Source organism: Coregonus lavaretus (assembly GCF_964263955.1).
Source record: "Coregonus lavaretus genome assembly, chromosome: 14".
NCBI classification, from domain to species: Eukaryota; Metazoa; Chordata; class Actinopteri; order Salmoniformes; family Salmonidae; genus Coregonus; species Coregonus lavaretus.
The window spans coordinates 28,083,664-28,101,376 of NC_140001.1; the positions used below are offsets into that span (position 1 = coordinate 28,083,664).

General features: G+C 41.9%; 1 protein-coding gene across 4 annotated transcripts in view; it reads left to right on the forward strand.

Moving 5' to 3' along the window:
* Nucleotides 1-17,713, forward strand: part of LOC311141655 (smoothelin-like) — a 103,117-nt gene that overhangs the window by 1,029 nt on the left and 84,375 nt on the right. The window lies entirely within an intron of this gene.

Sequence of the window (17,713 nt, forward strand, 5' to 3'; positions counted from 1 at the left end):
TATTATGTTTTTATATATTTTTATTAGTTAATTAAAAAGTCACAAGTTGCATGGACACACTCTGTGTGCAATAATAGTGTTTAACATTATTTTTGAATAACTACCTCATCTCTGTACCCAACAGATACCCCCCAGTCAAGCAGTGAGTTTTAAACACAGATTAATCCACAAAGAACAGGGAGGTTTTCCAATGCCTCACAAAGAAGGGCACCTATTGGTTAAAAAAAAACGGACATTGAATATCGCTTTGAGCAAGGTGAAGTTATCAATACAACCAGTCACTACGAAGATACAAGAGTCCTTCCCAGAGGAAGGAAACCACTCAGGGATGTCACCATGTGGCCAATGGTGACTTTAAAACAGAGTTTAATGGCTGTGATAGGAGAACTGAGGATGGATCAACAACATTGTGGTTACTCCACAATACTAACCTAAATGACAAAGTAAAAAGAAGGAAGCCTGTACAGAATAAAAATATTCCAAAACATGCATCCTGTTTGCAATAAGGCACTAAAGTAAAACTGCAAAGAATGTAACTTTGTCCTGAATACAAAGCGTTATGTTTGGGGCAAATCCAACACAGTATATCACTGTGTAGCACTCTTCATATTTTCAAGCATGGTGGTGGCTGCATCATGTTATGGGTATGCATGTCATCGGCAAGGAATAGGGAGTTTTTTAGGATAAAAATAAGTTAAACACAGGCAAAATCCTAGAGGAAAACCTGGTTCAGTATGCTTTCCAACAGACACTGAGAACAAATTCACCTTTCAGCAGGACAAGAACCTAAAACACAAGGCCAAGTATACACTGGAATTGCTTACCAAGATGATATTGAATGTTCCTGAGTGGCCTAGTTACAGTTTTGACTTAAATCAGCTTGAAAATCAATGGTAATACTTGAAAATGGCTGCCTAGCAATGATCAACAACCAACTTGAAACAGCGTGAATCATTTTTTAAAGAATAATGTGCAAATACTGTACAATCCAGGTCTACAAAGGTCTTAGAGACTTACCCAGAAAGACTCTCCGCTGTAATCGCTGCCAAAGGTGATTCTAACATATATTGACTCAGGGGTGTGAATACTTATGTAAAAGAGATTCTGTGTTTAATTTGCAATAAATTAGCAAAAATTGGGTATTGTGTGTAGATGGGTGAGAGAAAATTTCAATTTAATCCATTTTGAATTCAGGCTATAACACAACAAAATGTGGAGTAAGTCAAGGGGTATGAATAATTTCTGAAGGCACAGTCTATGCACTGTACAGCCTTACCCCATTTAATTGATGCACGCTCCATAGGTATCAGCCTACTCGGTGACACCCACAGAACAACTCTGAAGAGTGTACACAAGTATTAGCGTTGTAGCTCTTTTTGCAGGACTTTGACACCACTGTGAAGTGAGCCACATTGGCTAACCAGTCAGCCTATTATACGTATTGAACATTCATATTGGACTGTACTGCCTTACCTATGGAGTGTGCACCAATGACTGTATTTATCGCTCAAACTCAACTCTGGACCTCGAAGCCAGTTCCACTGCGTTTTTTCATTGTTCCACTCTAATCAGGGACTGATTTAGACCTGGGACACCAGGTGGGTGCAATTTAATTATCAGGTAGAACAGAACCAGCAGGATCCGGACCTCGTAGGGTAAGAGTTGAATACCTCTGGTATATATGAATGGACAAAGCCATGGATCACGTGACACCATTCATTCCTATGTGAAGACTCAATAGCGCATTGAAGCCAAATGAAGTCGGTTAAGATGGCATCTCATGGACTCCAGCCACCCAAGCCATAGAATGTTCTCTCTGCTAATGCATGGCAAGCGGTACCGGAGCTACAAGTCTGATACCAACAGGCTCCTGAACAGCTTCTATCCCCAAGCCATAAGACTTCTAAATAGCTAACAAAATGGCTACACGGACTATCTGCATTGACCCTCTTTTATTTAAAATTTTTGCTCTGACCATGCATATCTAACCCTACCACTCCAGTATCCCGGCACATTGTAAATATGGTATTGGCATTGACCCTGTATATAGGTTATTTACTTTCTCATGTTCTTCTTATTTCTTTTTTTTGTTCTTCTTGACTTATTTGATTTTTTTTTTATAGTACTAAGTCGCTCTGGATAAGAGCGTCTGCTAAATGACTAAAATGTAATGTAAATGTTAAACTTGAAACATAACATGCGCAGTTTGAGCTACTCCAGGAAGTGACGTTACAGGCTAGCTAGTATAAGATGACGCTGCAGTGGATAGCAGCCGTTTTACTCTATTTTGTGTTGTTGTTTTTTTACACTGAGCTTAACCTTTTTTGTACATAATGTCTCCGCCATCATTTCCTATTACCAAAACCAGCTTCTGGACGTCAGAACAGCGATCACTAACCTCGATTTGGATGACCATTTCTACTTCAACGAGTCAGCAGCTCTGGACGTTCTGCTTATTCTGGACCAGGCCCTAATACCCAAGACTCTAAAGAGGAAACGACGTCACAAGAGAGGCAAACGAGCCGGCACCTGATGAGACTACGTTGGCGAGTAAATAAACCGCCTCTACCCTCCGTTCTATTGGCAAACGTACAATCACTAGAGAACAAACTGGACGAGCTCTGCTTGAGACTATCCTATCAACAGGACCTGAAGAACTGTAATATTCGATGTTTCTCTGAGTCGTGGCTGATCTCTGTTTTTTCCATGCATTGTCTAGTCCGGACAGCAGCCTCTGGTAAGGGGAAGGGTGGAGGGGTGTCTCTCTTTGTTAACAGCAGCTGGTGCGCAATCTCTAATGTTAAGGAAGTCTCAAGTTTTTGCTCGCCTGAGTTAGAATACCTCATGATAAGCTGCAGACCATACTATTTACCAAGAATTGTCATCTATATTTTTCGTAGCTGTCTATTCACCTTGCGTGTCAAACTTATTCCACGGAGGGGCGATTGTTTGCAGGTTTTCGTCCCACCCTTGTACTTGATTGATGAATTAAGGTTATTAATTAGTAAGGAACTCCCCTCACCGGGTTGTTTAGGTCTTAATTGAAAGGAAAAAAATAAAACCTGCAGACACTCGGCCCTCCGTGAAATGAGTTTGACACAGCTGATTTACCAGCACAAACCGATGCTGGCACTAAGACCACACTAAACAAGCTGTATGGGGCCATAAGCAAAGAAGAAAATGCACATCCAGATGTGGCGCTTCTCTTGGGCCGTTGATTTTAATGCAGGGGAACTGAAATCCGTTTGATCAAATTTTACCAGCATGTCACCTGTGCAACTATAGGCAACACAACTCTTGATCATCTTTACTCCACACACAAAAATGCATACAAGGCTCTCCCTCGCCCTCCCTTTGGCAAACCTGGCCATAAATATCCTCCTGATTTCTGGTTACAAGCAAAAACTCAAACAGGAAGTACCAGTGACACGCTCAATACGGAAGTGGTCAGATGAAGCGGATGCTAAGCTACAGGACTGTTTCGCTAGCACAGACTGGAATATGTTCCAGGATACATCCATGTTTGGTAACAGAGTGACGGTTTGTGCTGTTTGTGCCGTCATTCTGTTAGCATTAAAAATGAAAAGTCATCCTTCTGCATAGAGTTGTACGGTTTGTTTAACTTTGGTTTTGGTTTGAATTATAATCGGATTCTCAGCATAATTCTGTTATAGTGGAATTGCCCTTAGCTAATGTGGCTCACGTCACAGTGGTGTCAAAGTCCCGCAATAAGAGCTATGATGCTAATATTTGTGTACACACTTCAGAGTTGTGTTCTCTGGGTGTCACTGATTAGGCTGAAACCCCATTTTATGCGTGCACACTCCATAGGTAAGGCTGTACAGTCCAATATTAATGTTCAATACGCACAATAGGTTGACTGGGGAGCTGATTTGCCATAGTCAGTACTGCAATAAGAACTATGACGCTAATGTTTGTGCAAACTCTAGTCTACAGAGTTGTATTCTGTGGGTGTCACTGAGTAGGCTGATACCTATGGAGTGTGCACCCATAAAATGGGGTAAGGCTGTACAGTGCATATAATTATGCCCCCAATGCAATTATGCAGTCTAATACAGTGCCTTCAGAAAGTATTCACACCCCTTGACTATTTCCACATTTTGTTGCGTTACAGTCTGAATTTAAAATTGATTAAATTGAGGGTTTTTTGGTCACTGGCCTACACACAATACCCCATAATGTCAAAGTGGAATTATGTTTTTGGAAATTGTTACTAATGAATTAAAAATGAATAAGTATTGAACCCCTTTGTTATGGCAAGCCTAAATAAGTTCAGGAGTAAAACGTTGCTTAACAAGTGTCATACGTTGCATGAACTGTATGCAATAATAGTGTTTAACATGATTGTTGAATGACTACCTCATCTCTGTACCCCACAAATACAATTAAATGTAAGGTCGAGCAGTGAATTTCATATTGATAGATGGGTAAAAAAAAGAAAGCAGACATTGAATATCCCTTTGAGGTGAAGTTATTAATTACACTTTGGATGGTGTATCAATACACCCAGTAATACAAAGATAAAGGCGTCCTTCCTAATTCAGTTGCTGGAGAGGAAGGAAACTGCTCAGGGATTTCACCATGAGGCCAATGGTGACTTTAAAACAGCTACCGAGTTTAATGGCTGTGATGGAAGAAAACTGAGGATGGATCAACATTGAAGTTACTCCACAATACTAACCTAAATGATAAAGTGAAAAGAAGGAAGCCTGTACAGAATAAAAATATCCCAAAATGTTCATCCTGTTTGCAACAAGGCACTAAAGTAATACTGCAAAAAATGTGGCAAAGTAATTAACTTTTTTGTTCTGAATACAAAGTGTAATGTTTGACAAATCCAATACAACACATTACCACTCTTCATATTTTCAAGGATAGTGGTGGCTGCATCATGTTATGGGTATAATAATAATATAATATGCCATTTAGCAGACGCTTTTATCCAAAGCGACTTACAGTCATGCGTGCATACATTTTTGTGTATGGGTGGTCCCGGGGATCGAACCCACTACCTTGGCGTTACAAGCGCCGGGCTCTACCAGTTGAGCTACAGAGGACCACACGGTATGCTTGTAATCGTTAAGGACTGGGGAGTATTTCAGAATAAAAAATAAACAGAATGGATATAAGCACAGGCAAAATCAAAATCAAAAACCTGCTTCAGTCTGCTTTCCACCAGACATTTGGAGATTAATTCACCTTTCAGCAGGACAATAACCTAAAACAGAAGGCCAAATCTACAGTTGCTTACCAAGAAGTCAGTGAATGTTCCTGAGTGTCCAAGTTATAGTTTTGACTTAAATCTGCTTTAAAATCAATGGCAAGACCTGAAAATGATTGTCTAGCAATGACCAACAACCAATTAGAGCTTGAAGAATTTTGAAAATAACAATGGGCAAATATTGTACAATCCAGGTGTGCAAAACACTTAGAGACATACTCAGAAGACTCACAGCTGTAATCTCTGCCAATGGTTATTAATTTATTGTATTTCATTGTAAATTAACAACATTGCAACCTTGTTTAGCATTATCTAGTCCAAATATGGCATGATTCCGCTATTTGTATCCGTTTGTATCACTTTCAAATGTGGGACTTTTACTTTGATGGCGAACCACGATTCCACTATTGTGGCTAATCATTGTTGTGGCTCCCTTCACGTAGGTCTCCCCAGTGACCTCTTGCTTGATTTACAAAAAATGAGGAATCCAAATGTTAGGCATTTTAAATGTATTAAACATATAAAGAGTGCTCTAGCTCACTTTAGAAAAGGTACGTCGGCATCAAGCTCTTGGAGGGTAGACGCATGGCATAATGTCTTCAGTTTGCATGAAGATGTATTTATTGCACATGTTCGGATCTTGGTCGTATCCTTGCCTACTTTGCAATGGGTTGTGCCCTTGTGGCCCCGAGGCGACGTGCAGTAGCTTAACCTACGAACTAAAACCTGGTGTGAAAAGAAGTCCTTTAACAAGTATGTCCAGAAAGCCCCAGAATCCCAGACAATATAGAATTACAAAAATAAGTCTCTGACACTCAATGCTGCGTTTTTATTGTTATATACAGTACCATTCAAAAGTTTGGACACACCTACTCATTCAAGGGTTTTTCTTTATTTTTATACTATTTTCTACATTGTAGAATAATAGTGAAGAAATTAAAACTATGAAATAACACATATGTAATCATGTAGTAACCAAAAAAGTGTTAAACAAATCAAATAATATTTTATATTTGAGATTCTTCAAAAACATTTACGTCATTTAGCAGACGCTCTTATCCAGAGCGACTTACAGTTAGTCACATTATTATTATATATATATTTTTTCATACCCCCTGTGGGAATCGAACTCACAACCCTGCCGTTGCAAACGCCATGCTCTATCAACTGAGCTACATCCCTGCCAGCCATTCCCTCCCCTACCCTGGGCCAATTGCGCACCGCCCCATGGGTCTCCCGGTCGCGGCCGGCTACGACAGAGCCTGGATTCGAACCAGGATCTCTAGTGGCACAGCTGGCACTGCGATGCAGTGCCTTAGACCACTGCGCCACTCGGGAGCCACCCTTTGCCTTGATGACAGCTTTGCACACTCTTGGCATTCTCTCAACCAGCTACACTTGGAATGCTTTTCCAACAGTCTTGAAGGAGTTCCCACATATGCTGAGCACTTGTTGGCTGCTTTTCCTTCACTCTGGCGTCCGACTCATCCCAAACCATCTCAATTGGGTTCTGGTTCGGGGAATTGTGGAGGCCAGGTCATCTGATGCAGCACTCCATCACTCTCCTTCTTGGTAAAATAGCCCTTACACAGCCTGGAGGTGTGTTGGATCATTGTCCTGTTGAAAACAAATGATAGTCCCACTAAGCCCAAACCAGATGGGATGGCGTATCGCTGCAGAATGCTGTGGTAGCCATGCTGGTTAAGTGTGCCTTGAAATCTAAATAAATCACAGACCGTGTCACCAGCAAAGCACCCCCACACCATAACACCACCTCCATGCTTTACGGTGGGAAATACACATGCGGAGATCATCTGTTTACCCACACGCGTCTCATAGTGACACGGCAGTTGGAACCAAAAATCTCCAATTTGGACTCCTGACCAAAGGACATATTTCCACCGGTCTAATGTCCATTGCTCGTGTTTCTTGGCCCAAGCAGGTCTCTTCTTCTTATTCGTGTCCTTTAGTAGTGGTTCTTTGCAGTAATTTGACCATGAAAGCCTGATTCACACAGTCCCTTCTGAACAGTTGATGTTTAGATGTGTCTGTTACTTGAACTCTGTGAAGCATTTATTTGGGCTGCAATTTCTGAGGCTGGTAACTCTAATGAACTTATCCTCTGCAGCAGAGGTAATTCTGGGTCTTCCATTCCTGTGGCAGTCCTCATGAGAGCCAGTTACATCATAGCGCTTGATGGTTTTTGCGACTGCACTTGAAGAAACTTTAAAAGTTCTTGAAATGTTCAGTATTGACTGACCTTCATGTCTTAAAGTAATGATGGACTGTCATTTCTCTTTGCTTATTTGAGCTATTCTTGACATAATATGGACTTGGTATTTTACCAAATAGGGCTATCTTCTGTATACCCCCCCCCCCCCCCCCCCCCTACCTTGTCACAACACAACTGATTGGCTCAAACGCATAAAGAAGGAAAGAAATTCCACAAATTAACTTTTAAGAAGGAATACCTGTTAATTGAAATGCATTCCAGGTGACTACCTCATGAAGCTGGTTGAGAGAATGCTAAGAGTGTGCAAAGCTGTCATCAAGGCAAAGGGTGGCTATTTGAAGACTCTCAAATATATTTGTTTAACACTTTTTTGGTTACTACATGATTCCATATGTGTTATTTAATAGTTTTTATGTCAACTATTATTCTACAATGTAAAAATAAAGAAAAACCCTTGAATGAGTTGGTGTTTACACTTTTGACTGGTAGTGTATGTTTTTTTCAAACATTGTTTTCTAAAAGATTAACGTGAATGGGATACAATTTACCTATTGAGATTAAGATGAGTCTCAACATTTTCAGACAGCAATGTAGGCCTATGCTTGATGTATGTTGGATGGTAGATTCTAGCCTACATCTCAATGGCATCCCAATTATTCTCATTTTCTATAGACTAACATAGTGGTTTGGTGAGCACTGAGCAGTGCTTGGGAATTTTGAACTGTTTTGATGAGCACACACATTCCTCTGTGCACCCCTTGACCCCTTAGGATGCATGTCTTTGTAGCAGATTGAGCTACTGGTTCTAGAGTCTAGATACCCATTTAGAAGTATTGTAGCCAGATTGGTATTGCCTTGCTGAACACTATCAGACAGTACCTTTTTAAAAATCCCACTTGTGGTGGAGGTGACATGACAGACACTGTTGCTCAACAGGCTTAGTCATCAAAGCTTACAGACAGAAATGCTGATGGACAGGACACCCAGAGACGGGCCCTGATGGTGTTTCCTTAAAGGCACAGTGCAGTCAAAATTCAGTTTTCCTGTGTTTTATATGATATTGTACAACAGCTGATGACGCCAAGTGTGTTATTTCCTGATTTTTTTATTTTACCTTTATTTAACCAGGTAAGCCAGTTGAGAACAAGTTCTAATTTACAACTGCGACCTGGCCAAGATAAAGCAAACCAGTGCGATAAAAACAACAACACAGAGTTACATATGGGGTAAAACAAAACATAAAGTCAAAAATACAACAGAAAATATATATACAGTGTGTGCAAATGTAGAAAGTTATGGAGGTAAGGCAATAAATAGGCTATAGTGCAAAATAATAACAATTAGTATTAACACTGGAATGATAGATGTGCAAATAGAGATACTGTGGTGCAAATGAGCAAAATAAATAACAAAATGGGGATAAGGTAGTTGGGTGGGCTAATTTCAGATGGGCTGTGTACAGGTGCAGTGATCGGTAAGGTGCTCTGACAACTGATGCTTAAAGTTAGTGAGGGAGATAAGAGTCTCCAGCTTCAGAGATTTTTGCAATTCATTCCAGTCATTGGCAGCAGAGAACTGGAAGGAATGGCGGCCAAAGGAGGTGTTGGCTTTGGGGATGACCAGTGAGATATACCTGCTGGAGCGCATACTACGGGTGGGTGTTGTTATGGTGACCAATGAGCTAAGATAAGGCGGGGATTTGCCTAGCAGTGATTTATAGATGGCCTGGAGCCAGTGGGTTTGACGACGAACATGTAATGAGGACCAGCCAACAAGAGCGTACAGGTCACAGTGGTGGGTAGTGTATGGGGCTTTGGAGACAAAACGGGTGGCACTGTGATAGACTACATCCAATTTGCTGAATAGAGTGTTGGAGGCTATTTTGTAAATGTCATCGCCGAAATCAAGGATCGGTAGGATTGTCAGGTTTACGAGGGCATGTTTGGCAGCATGAGTGAAGGAGGCTTTGTTGCGAAATAGGAAGCCGATTCTGGATTTAACTTTGGATTGGAGATTCTTAATGTGAGTCTGGAAGGAGAGTTTACAGTCTAACCAGACACCTAGGTATTTGTAGTTGTCCACATACTCTAGGTCAGACCCGTCGAGAGTAGTGATTCTAGTTGGGTGGGCGGGTGCCAGCAGCGTTCGATTGAAGAGCATGCATTTAGTTTTACTAGTGTTTAAGAGCAATTGGAGGCTACTGAAGGAGTGTTGTATGGCATTGAAGCTCGTTTGGAGGTTTGTTAACACAGTGTCCAATGAAGGGCCAGATGTATACAAAATGGTGTCGTCTGCGTAGAGGTGGATCTGAGAGTCACCAGCAGCAAGAGCGACATCATTGATATACACTGAGAAAAGAGTCGGCCCAAGAATTGAACCCTGTGGCACCCCCATAGAGACTGCCATAGGTCCAGACAACAGGCCCTCCGATTTGACACATTGAACTCTATCTGAGAAGTAGTTGGTGAACCAGGCGAGGCAGTCATTTGAGAAACCAAGGCTATTTAGTCTGCCAATAAGAATGCGGTGGTTGACAGAGTCGAAAGCCAGGTCGATGAAGACGGCTGCACAGTACTGTCTATTATCGATCGCAGTTATAATATCGTTTAGGACCTTGAGTGTGGCTGAAGTGCACCCATGACCAGCTCGGAAACCGGATTGTATAGCGGAGAAGGTACGGTGGGATTCGAAATGGTCGGTGATCTGTTTGTTAACTTGGCTTTCAAAAACGTTCGAAAGGCAGGGCAGGATGGATATAACAGTCTGTAACAGTTTGGATCTAGAGTGTCACCCCCTTTGAAGAGGGGGATGACCGCGGCAGCTTTCCAATCTCTGGGGATCTCAGACGTTACGAAAGAGAGGTTGAACAGGCTAGTAATAGGGGTTGCGACAATTTCGGCGGCTAGTTTTAGAAAGAAAGGGTCCAGATTGTCTAGCCCAGCTGATTTGTAGGGGTCCAGATTGTGCAGCTCTTTCAGAACATCAGCTGTCTGAATTTGTGTGAAGGAGAAGTGGTGGAGGCATGGGCAAGTTGCAGCGGAGGGTGATAGTTGCTGGTTGAAAATATAATCTACACAGAACCTTCTAATCAGCAGGTTTGCATGGGCGAGAGTTTAGGCTTTTCATGGTGACATCACCATGCCGTAAATTGGTTAATAGACCAATAAGAAAGAGTTCCAAACATCTTTGCCAATAGTTTTCAGTTTTCCCCTCCCCACTCAAACCACTCCGACAGTCCTAGCAAAAGTCTTGCTTGAAAAAGTGTTTTGCTAAAAATCTATTTTTGCCTATTTTTTATGGAAATTTACATATTACATGAAGGTACTTCAATGTTTCCCAGAAAATATTTGATATTGATATAAAAATCGCTGCATTGGGCCTTTAAGGAAACTGCCGTAACATTAGTGTCTCATGCCTCATAACACCTGTCTGTGTGTGATCATTGGAGATGTATTAGTCACCTGGGCCTGATCAGACACTCTTACAGACACTCCCGCACAATTGGCCCAGCATTGGCCGGTGTAGGCCATCATTGTAAATAAGAATTTGTTCTTAGCTGACTTGCCTAGTTAAATAAAGGTAAAAAAAATTTTTTTTATAAACACACACAACTATAAAACCAACTACTGTACACACTTCTACACTATTTTTTTTTATTATTATTTTTTTGTCATTTAGCAGACGCTCTTATCCAGAGCGACTTACATTATCTTTTTATTTTATTTTTCATACTGGCCCCCCGTGGGAATCGAACCCACAACCCTGGCATTGCAAACGCCATGCTCTACCAACACTTCCACAATCCACACTCATAATAGGGTTGTTGAGGACCATTACACCTTGGAATGAGGAAGGTATAACTGCTCTATTTCCAGCATGTATTCGAGGAACACAATATTACATCAGTCATATCAGTATCTAAGTCACTGGTAATAATCCCCAAGTGACACCTGGCACTGCTGAAAAAGACAGAATCCCTGCCTTGCCTAGTGCTGAGCTGTGCTGTTCTATGCTGCTGTTGTGGTAAAACACTTAACATCTGGGCTAGCTGAGGTCAGTTTGATTAGCTGGCCAGATACCAGATGGGGCTCAAGTTCTCCTTTTGTGGCAAGAAATAATCCTCAGGGTTGTTATCCTTATAGGCCACTTTCCTAAGGACTGGTGTTCAGATACAAACACAGTCTGTGTACACGAAAAAGCAAAAAGGCCATCTTAAAATAACATTGTGATTTGTTAAAGATTGCTCATTTTGGCAGAGGCGGGTAGGGGTGTGATGATTTGTTGACCTGCTGAGGCTTATTTGATATATTTTAATGAATGCCATGAATCATCAATCCCCCTCAGAAATATCAGATGGGAGGTATTGTCTGGGCAGGGACTGTGTGTGACTTTATCCTCGTAAATCTCTGAGATGGCAAACTTTTACCACAGGCAGGAATCTGATAGTGTAAACAGGACTAACGTAATGTTCCCTCATGACGTTCTTTAATGTCCTCAGCTTGAAAATGATCTGAATTCAGTCTGGACTAATAAAGGACTATAAATGGAATAGTAAGCGGCGGGAATATGCACATCTGTAGCTTTTAATAAATTTTCCTCTTCACACTTCCCACATCTTTGTGCTTCACTGACCATATTCCCCAAATGACAGGTGTATGTATTTTCCAGGATGGGAAGAAGATTGGAGGTTTACAAAATGTTGATCAAACCACAGCAGAGGAGGAATTGTGTAAGAACTTTCCTATAAAAACGTAAACCCATGAGCCAGTAGGACAAATGTGGACTGACATTGAAGGAAAATATACCCTAAGGAATATACAATATCTACTGAACAAAAATATAAATGCAACATGTAAAGTGCTGGTCCCATGTTTCATGAGCTGAAATAAAAGATCCCAGAAATGTTCCATACGCACAGATTTCTCTAAAGTTTTGTCCACAAATTTGTTTACATCCCTGTTAGTGAGCATTTCTCCAAGATAATCCATCCACCTGACAGGTGTGGCATATCAAGAAGATGATTAAACAGAATTATCATTACACAGGTGCACCTTGTGCTGGGGACAACAAAAGGCCACTCTAAAATGTGCAGTTTTGTCACACAACACAATTTACATTTTACATTTTAAGTCATTTAGCAGACGCTCTTATCCAGAGCGACTTACAGTTAGTACAATGCCACAGATGTCTCAGGGTTTGAGGGAGCGTGCAATTGGTTTGCTGACTGCAGGAATGTCCACCAGAACTTTTGCCAGATAATTGAATGTTCATTTCTCTACCATAAGCTGCCTCCAACGTCGTTTTAGAAAATTTGGCAGTACGACCAACCAGCCTCACAACTGCAGACCATGTGTAACCACGCCAGTCCAGGACCTCCACATCCGGCTTCTTCACCTGCGGGATGGTCTGAGACAAGCCACCCGGACAGCTGATGAAACTGTGGGTTTGCACAACATAAGAATTTCGGCACAAACTGTCAGAAACCGTCTCAGGGAAGCTCATCTGAGTGCTCGTCGTCCTCACCAGGGTCTTGACCTGACTGCTGTTTGGCGTCGTAACCGACTTTAGTGGGAAAATGCTAACTTTCGATGGCCACTGGCACGCTGAAGAAGTGTGCTCTTCACGGATGAATTCCGTTTTCAACTGTACCGGACAGGTGGCAGACTGCGTGTAATGGCGTTGTGTGGGCGAGCCGTTTGCTGATATCAACGTTGTGAACAGAATGCTGCATGGTAGCAGTGGGGTTATGGGATGGGCAGGCATAAGCTACGGACAACGAACACAATTTCATTTTATCAATGGCAATTTGAATGCACAGAGATACCGTGACGAGATCCTGAGGCCCATTGTCATGCCATTCATCCACCGCCATCACCTCATGTTTCTACATGATAATGCACGGCCCAATGTCGCAAGGATCTGTACACTATTCCTGGAAGCTGAAAATGTCCAAGTTCTTCCATGGCCTGCATACTCACCAGACATGTCACCCATTGAGCATGTTTTGGATGCTCTGGATCGACGTGTACGACAGCGTGTTCCAGTTCCCACCAATATCCAGCAACTTCGCACAGACATTGAAGAGGAGTGGGACAACATTCCACAGTGATACCTTTTTTTTAAGGTATTTGTCACCGACAGATGCATATCTGTATTCTCAGTGAAATCCATAAATTAGGACCTAATGAATCTATTTCAATTAATTGATTTCCTTCTATAAACTGTAACTCAGTTTTTGTTCAGTGTAGATACATTTGGGATATTTATGCTGATAATGGCCATTTTATAGTCGCATAATAACAAAGAATGGAATGCTATGTCTCGCACCAGACCCCAGTGCAGTATGTATGGGGCTGAGTTAGGCCTTTACCGGTGCCTGTCCCCCATGGCTCCCGCTGCCCCCCCATCTCGGATGTGACCACCAACAAGGGTCGCAGAGCTCCCAGCCCCCCCTGAGCTCTACAAAGACGCTTGATGTTTTAAGTGTCACTTTTTTCCATGGAAGAATCATCTCCAAAGGAAACAAAAGGATGTCTGGGGCTTATTGCTCCAGTTGACTTGTTTATATGGAGGCCTGATGAGATTTGGGTAATGCTGCTAGAGAGAAGGATTAATGGCGCCAAATGTTTATTTTTTCTTCAGTTGCATTTTTTTCTCTCCCAATAAAAGATGGCCCACATCATCCAAGGGTTTGGTTTTAAAAAGACTCCAGCAACAGGGTAGCAGTTTGAACAGAGAATTTGTAACCTGTTGCTACTTAGGAAGCTGGTCAAAAAAGCCATTGACAAGAATTTAACGGTAGAACTGGGATTGGCCTATATTTACAACAGGCACTGTGGAGTGCGGGGTGGGGTTGCTACAAAAACACATTTGCAATAACCTCACACACACACACACACACAAACACACACACACACACACACACACACACACACACACACACACACACACACACACACACACTGCTGTGCTTAATGAACTTAACAGCCAGAAGGTCATATGGTGGTCTCCCTAACGGCACTAATCTCATGAATACTCTTCCATTCAGTCCACTGCCAGCTGCCTGCCTGCTGGTATATTGCTCATTTGTCCCCCTCCACAGGAACCAGGAAAACAACTTTTCAGTTGGACTCAGCTCTTTGAACACACACAAAACCATCAGTTTGGTGTCAAACAGACAGAGAAGACACAAACTGCTGCAGGCAGGTTCTGAGAGCTTAACTACATCTGTCTAGTGTGAAATGCAGAAAACAAGGCCATGATCACAGAGCAGCAACAATTGCTAGGGTCAAGATTCCTTTGAAAACATGTCCCCCAATACTCATAAATGAACATGGAGTCCTTGTGACTCTTCATTTGTGACCTGAGTGTTTGTGCTGATCTGAAAGATTTATGAAAGCAGCAGGGGGGAAGGCTAAACTCGTTATTGCTATGTAGTCTTTCATGATCAGCGGCCCCAAAGGAAAGAAAAAAGGAAGCTGTTTAAGAAAATTGGGAAACAGACATGTCAGGGTCATCATAGAGCAATTTTTTTGTTTACAAGCAAGTGTCACTTTCGAGTGATGTGCGCATCCCGGCACCAAAAAGCTCTGTAGCAGGATAGCTAACGCTAAAGTCAGGACCTTGACAAACTTAAAGATGCAGTATGCAGAAATCGCTCCGCCATTTCCTGGTAGCAAAAATTCTAATAGTTTGCTTAATTTCAGTTTATGTGACAAAACAAGCAAATATAGTGTAGAGAATCATTGTACCATCTAAACCGCTGTGAAATAAATTTTCCATAACCAAAAATATTGTATTTTGAGCTGTTTGAAGCAGGTGTACAAAACCGAAAGTAAAAGACGCAAAAACTAAACTTAAGAAAGGGAAGCATAGAAATAGTGGACATAGAACAGATCTACCGCTTCTTAGACTTGCTTTCAATGAGAATGATAGATTTATAACACACAGTTCTATGTGAATTTGGTCAGGTCGCCCAAAAAGTTACATATTGCAGCTTTAGGTGAGTGAGTGATGACCATGAAAACGCGCAAGGCTGATGGCTATAGCTATGTTCAACAAGTATGTTATTCTTCTGGCTTTATCTAACTACATTTTTCATATTTTACCTTGCCTCGCTGGCTTGCTAGTTTGCTAGGTAATCAATCCTCTGATGGCATCTGCGATGTTGTAAATGATAACCATCTGATTACATTTTAACTTGCATAAGCTGCAATTGAAGTTGCACTGCTAGGGTAAACAAAGATGTTTATGATGACGAACTGCACACGCAACTTTTCATTTGAACCTTCCACGCGGCTGGGAAATGGGTATATAATAACCCATGATATTACATTTAAAAAACAGTGACCCAGTTTTTCAATTAAGCTGATTACTAGCTAGCGGTGTATGATGATTATTAGTCATTATGCTCTCAGCTGTGAGCCAATGTGACAGACCTGTAGGACGGGCCAACCCACTGGTGTTTTAGACAGGAGTACTGTCAGTGCTGTGATCCCCTCCCTCTTGCCAGGGGTTGCTTTGTCACACCTGCACAGGAGGCAGGGCGCACCTGCTCACTCACATGAGATTTACAGTCTGACAGATCCCTGGTGTCAAGCAGCCATTTTAAAACTATTTGTTTATTTAAACTTTATTTAACTAGGCAAGAACAAATTCTTTTTTAGAATGACGATCTACCAAAAGGCAAAAGGCCTCCTGCGGGGACGGGGGCTGGATTATTATTTTTTTAAACATAAATACAAATATAGGACATAACACACATCACGACAAGAGACACCACAACACTACATAAAGAGAGACCGAAGGCAACAACATAGCATGGCAGCAACACATGACAACACAGCCTGGTAGCAACACAACATGACACCAACATGGTAGCAACACAACATGGCAGCAGCACAACATGGTAGCAGAACAAAACATGGTACAAACATTATTGGGCACAGACAACAGCACAAAGGGCAAGAAGGTAGAGACAACAATACATCACGCGAAGCAGCCACAACTGTCAGTAAGAGTGTCCATGATTGAGTCTTTGAATGAAGAGATGGAGATAAAACGGTCCAGTTTGAGTGTTTTTTGCAGCTCGTTCCAGTCGCTAGCTGCAGCGAACTGAATAGAGGAGCGACCCAGGGATTTGTGTGCTTTGGGGACCTTAAACAGAATGTGACTGGCAGAACGGGTGTTGTATGTGGAGGATGAGGGCTGCAGTAGGTACAGTGGCTTAAGTATTAACCCCCCTTGGCATTTTTCCTATTTTGTTGCCTTACAACCTGGAATTAAAATTGAGTTTGTATCATTTGATTTACACAACATGCCTACCACTTTGAAGATGTAAAATATTTTGGGGTGAAACAAACAAGAAATAAGACAAAATAACTTGAGCATGCATAACTATTCAAAGTCAATACTTTGTAGAGCCACCTTTTGCAGCAATTACAGCTGCAAGTCTCTTGGGGTATGTCTCTATAAGCTTGGCACATCTAGCCACCGTTGACTAGGCCATTCCAATACATTTAAATGTTTCCCCTTAAACCACTCAAGTGTTGCTTTAGCAGTATGCTTAAGGTCATTGTCCTGATGGAAGGTGAATCTCGTTCCAGTCTCAAATCTCTGTAAGACTGAAACAGGTTTCCCTCAAGAATTTCCCTGTATTTAGCGCTATCCATCATTCCTTCAATTCTGACCAGTTTCCCAGTCCCTGCTGATGAAAAACATCGGATGGTGTTCTCGGGGTGATGAGAGGTGTTGGGTTTGCGCCAGACATAGCGTTTTCCTTGATGGCCAAAAAGCTAAATTTTAGTCTCATCTGACCAGAGTACCTTCTTCCATATGATTGGGGAGTCTCCCACATGCCTTTTGGCGAACATCAAACATGTTTGCTTATTTATTTCTTTAAGCAATGGCTTTTTTCTGGCCACTCTTCCGTAAAGCAGAGCTCTGTGGAGTGTACGGCTTAAAGTGGTCCTATGGACAGATACTCCAATCTCCGCTGTGGAGCTTTGCAGCTCCTTCAGGGTTATCTTTGGTCTCCTTGTTGCCTCTCTGATTAATGCCCTCCTTGCCTGGTCCGTGAGTTTTGGTGGGCGGCCCTCTCTTGGCAGGTTTGTTGTGGTGCCATATTCTTTCCATTTTCTTATAATGGATTTAATGGTGCTCCGTGGGATGTTCAAAGTTTCTGATATTTTTTTATAACCCAACCCTGATCTGTACTTCTCCACAACTTTGTCCCTGAT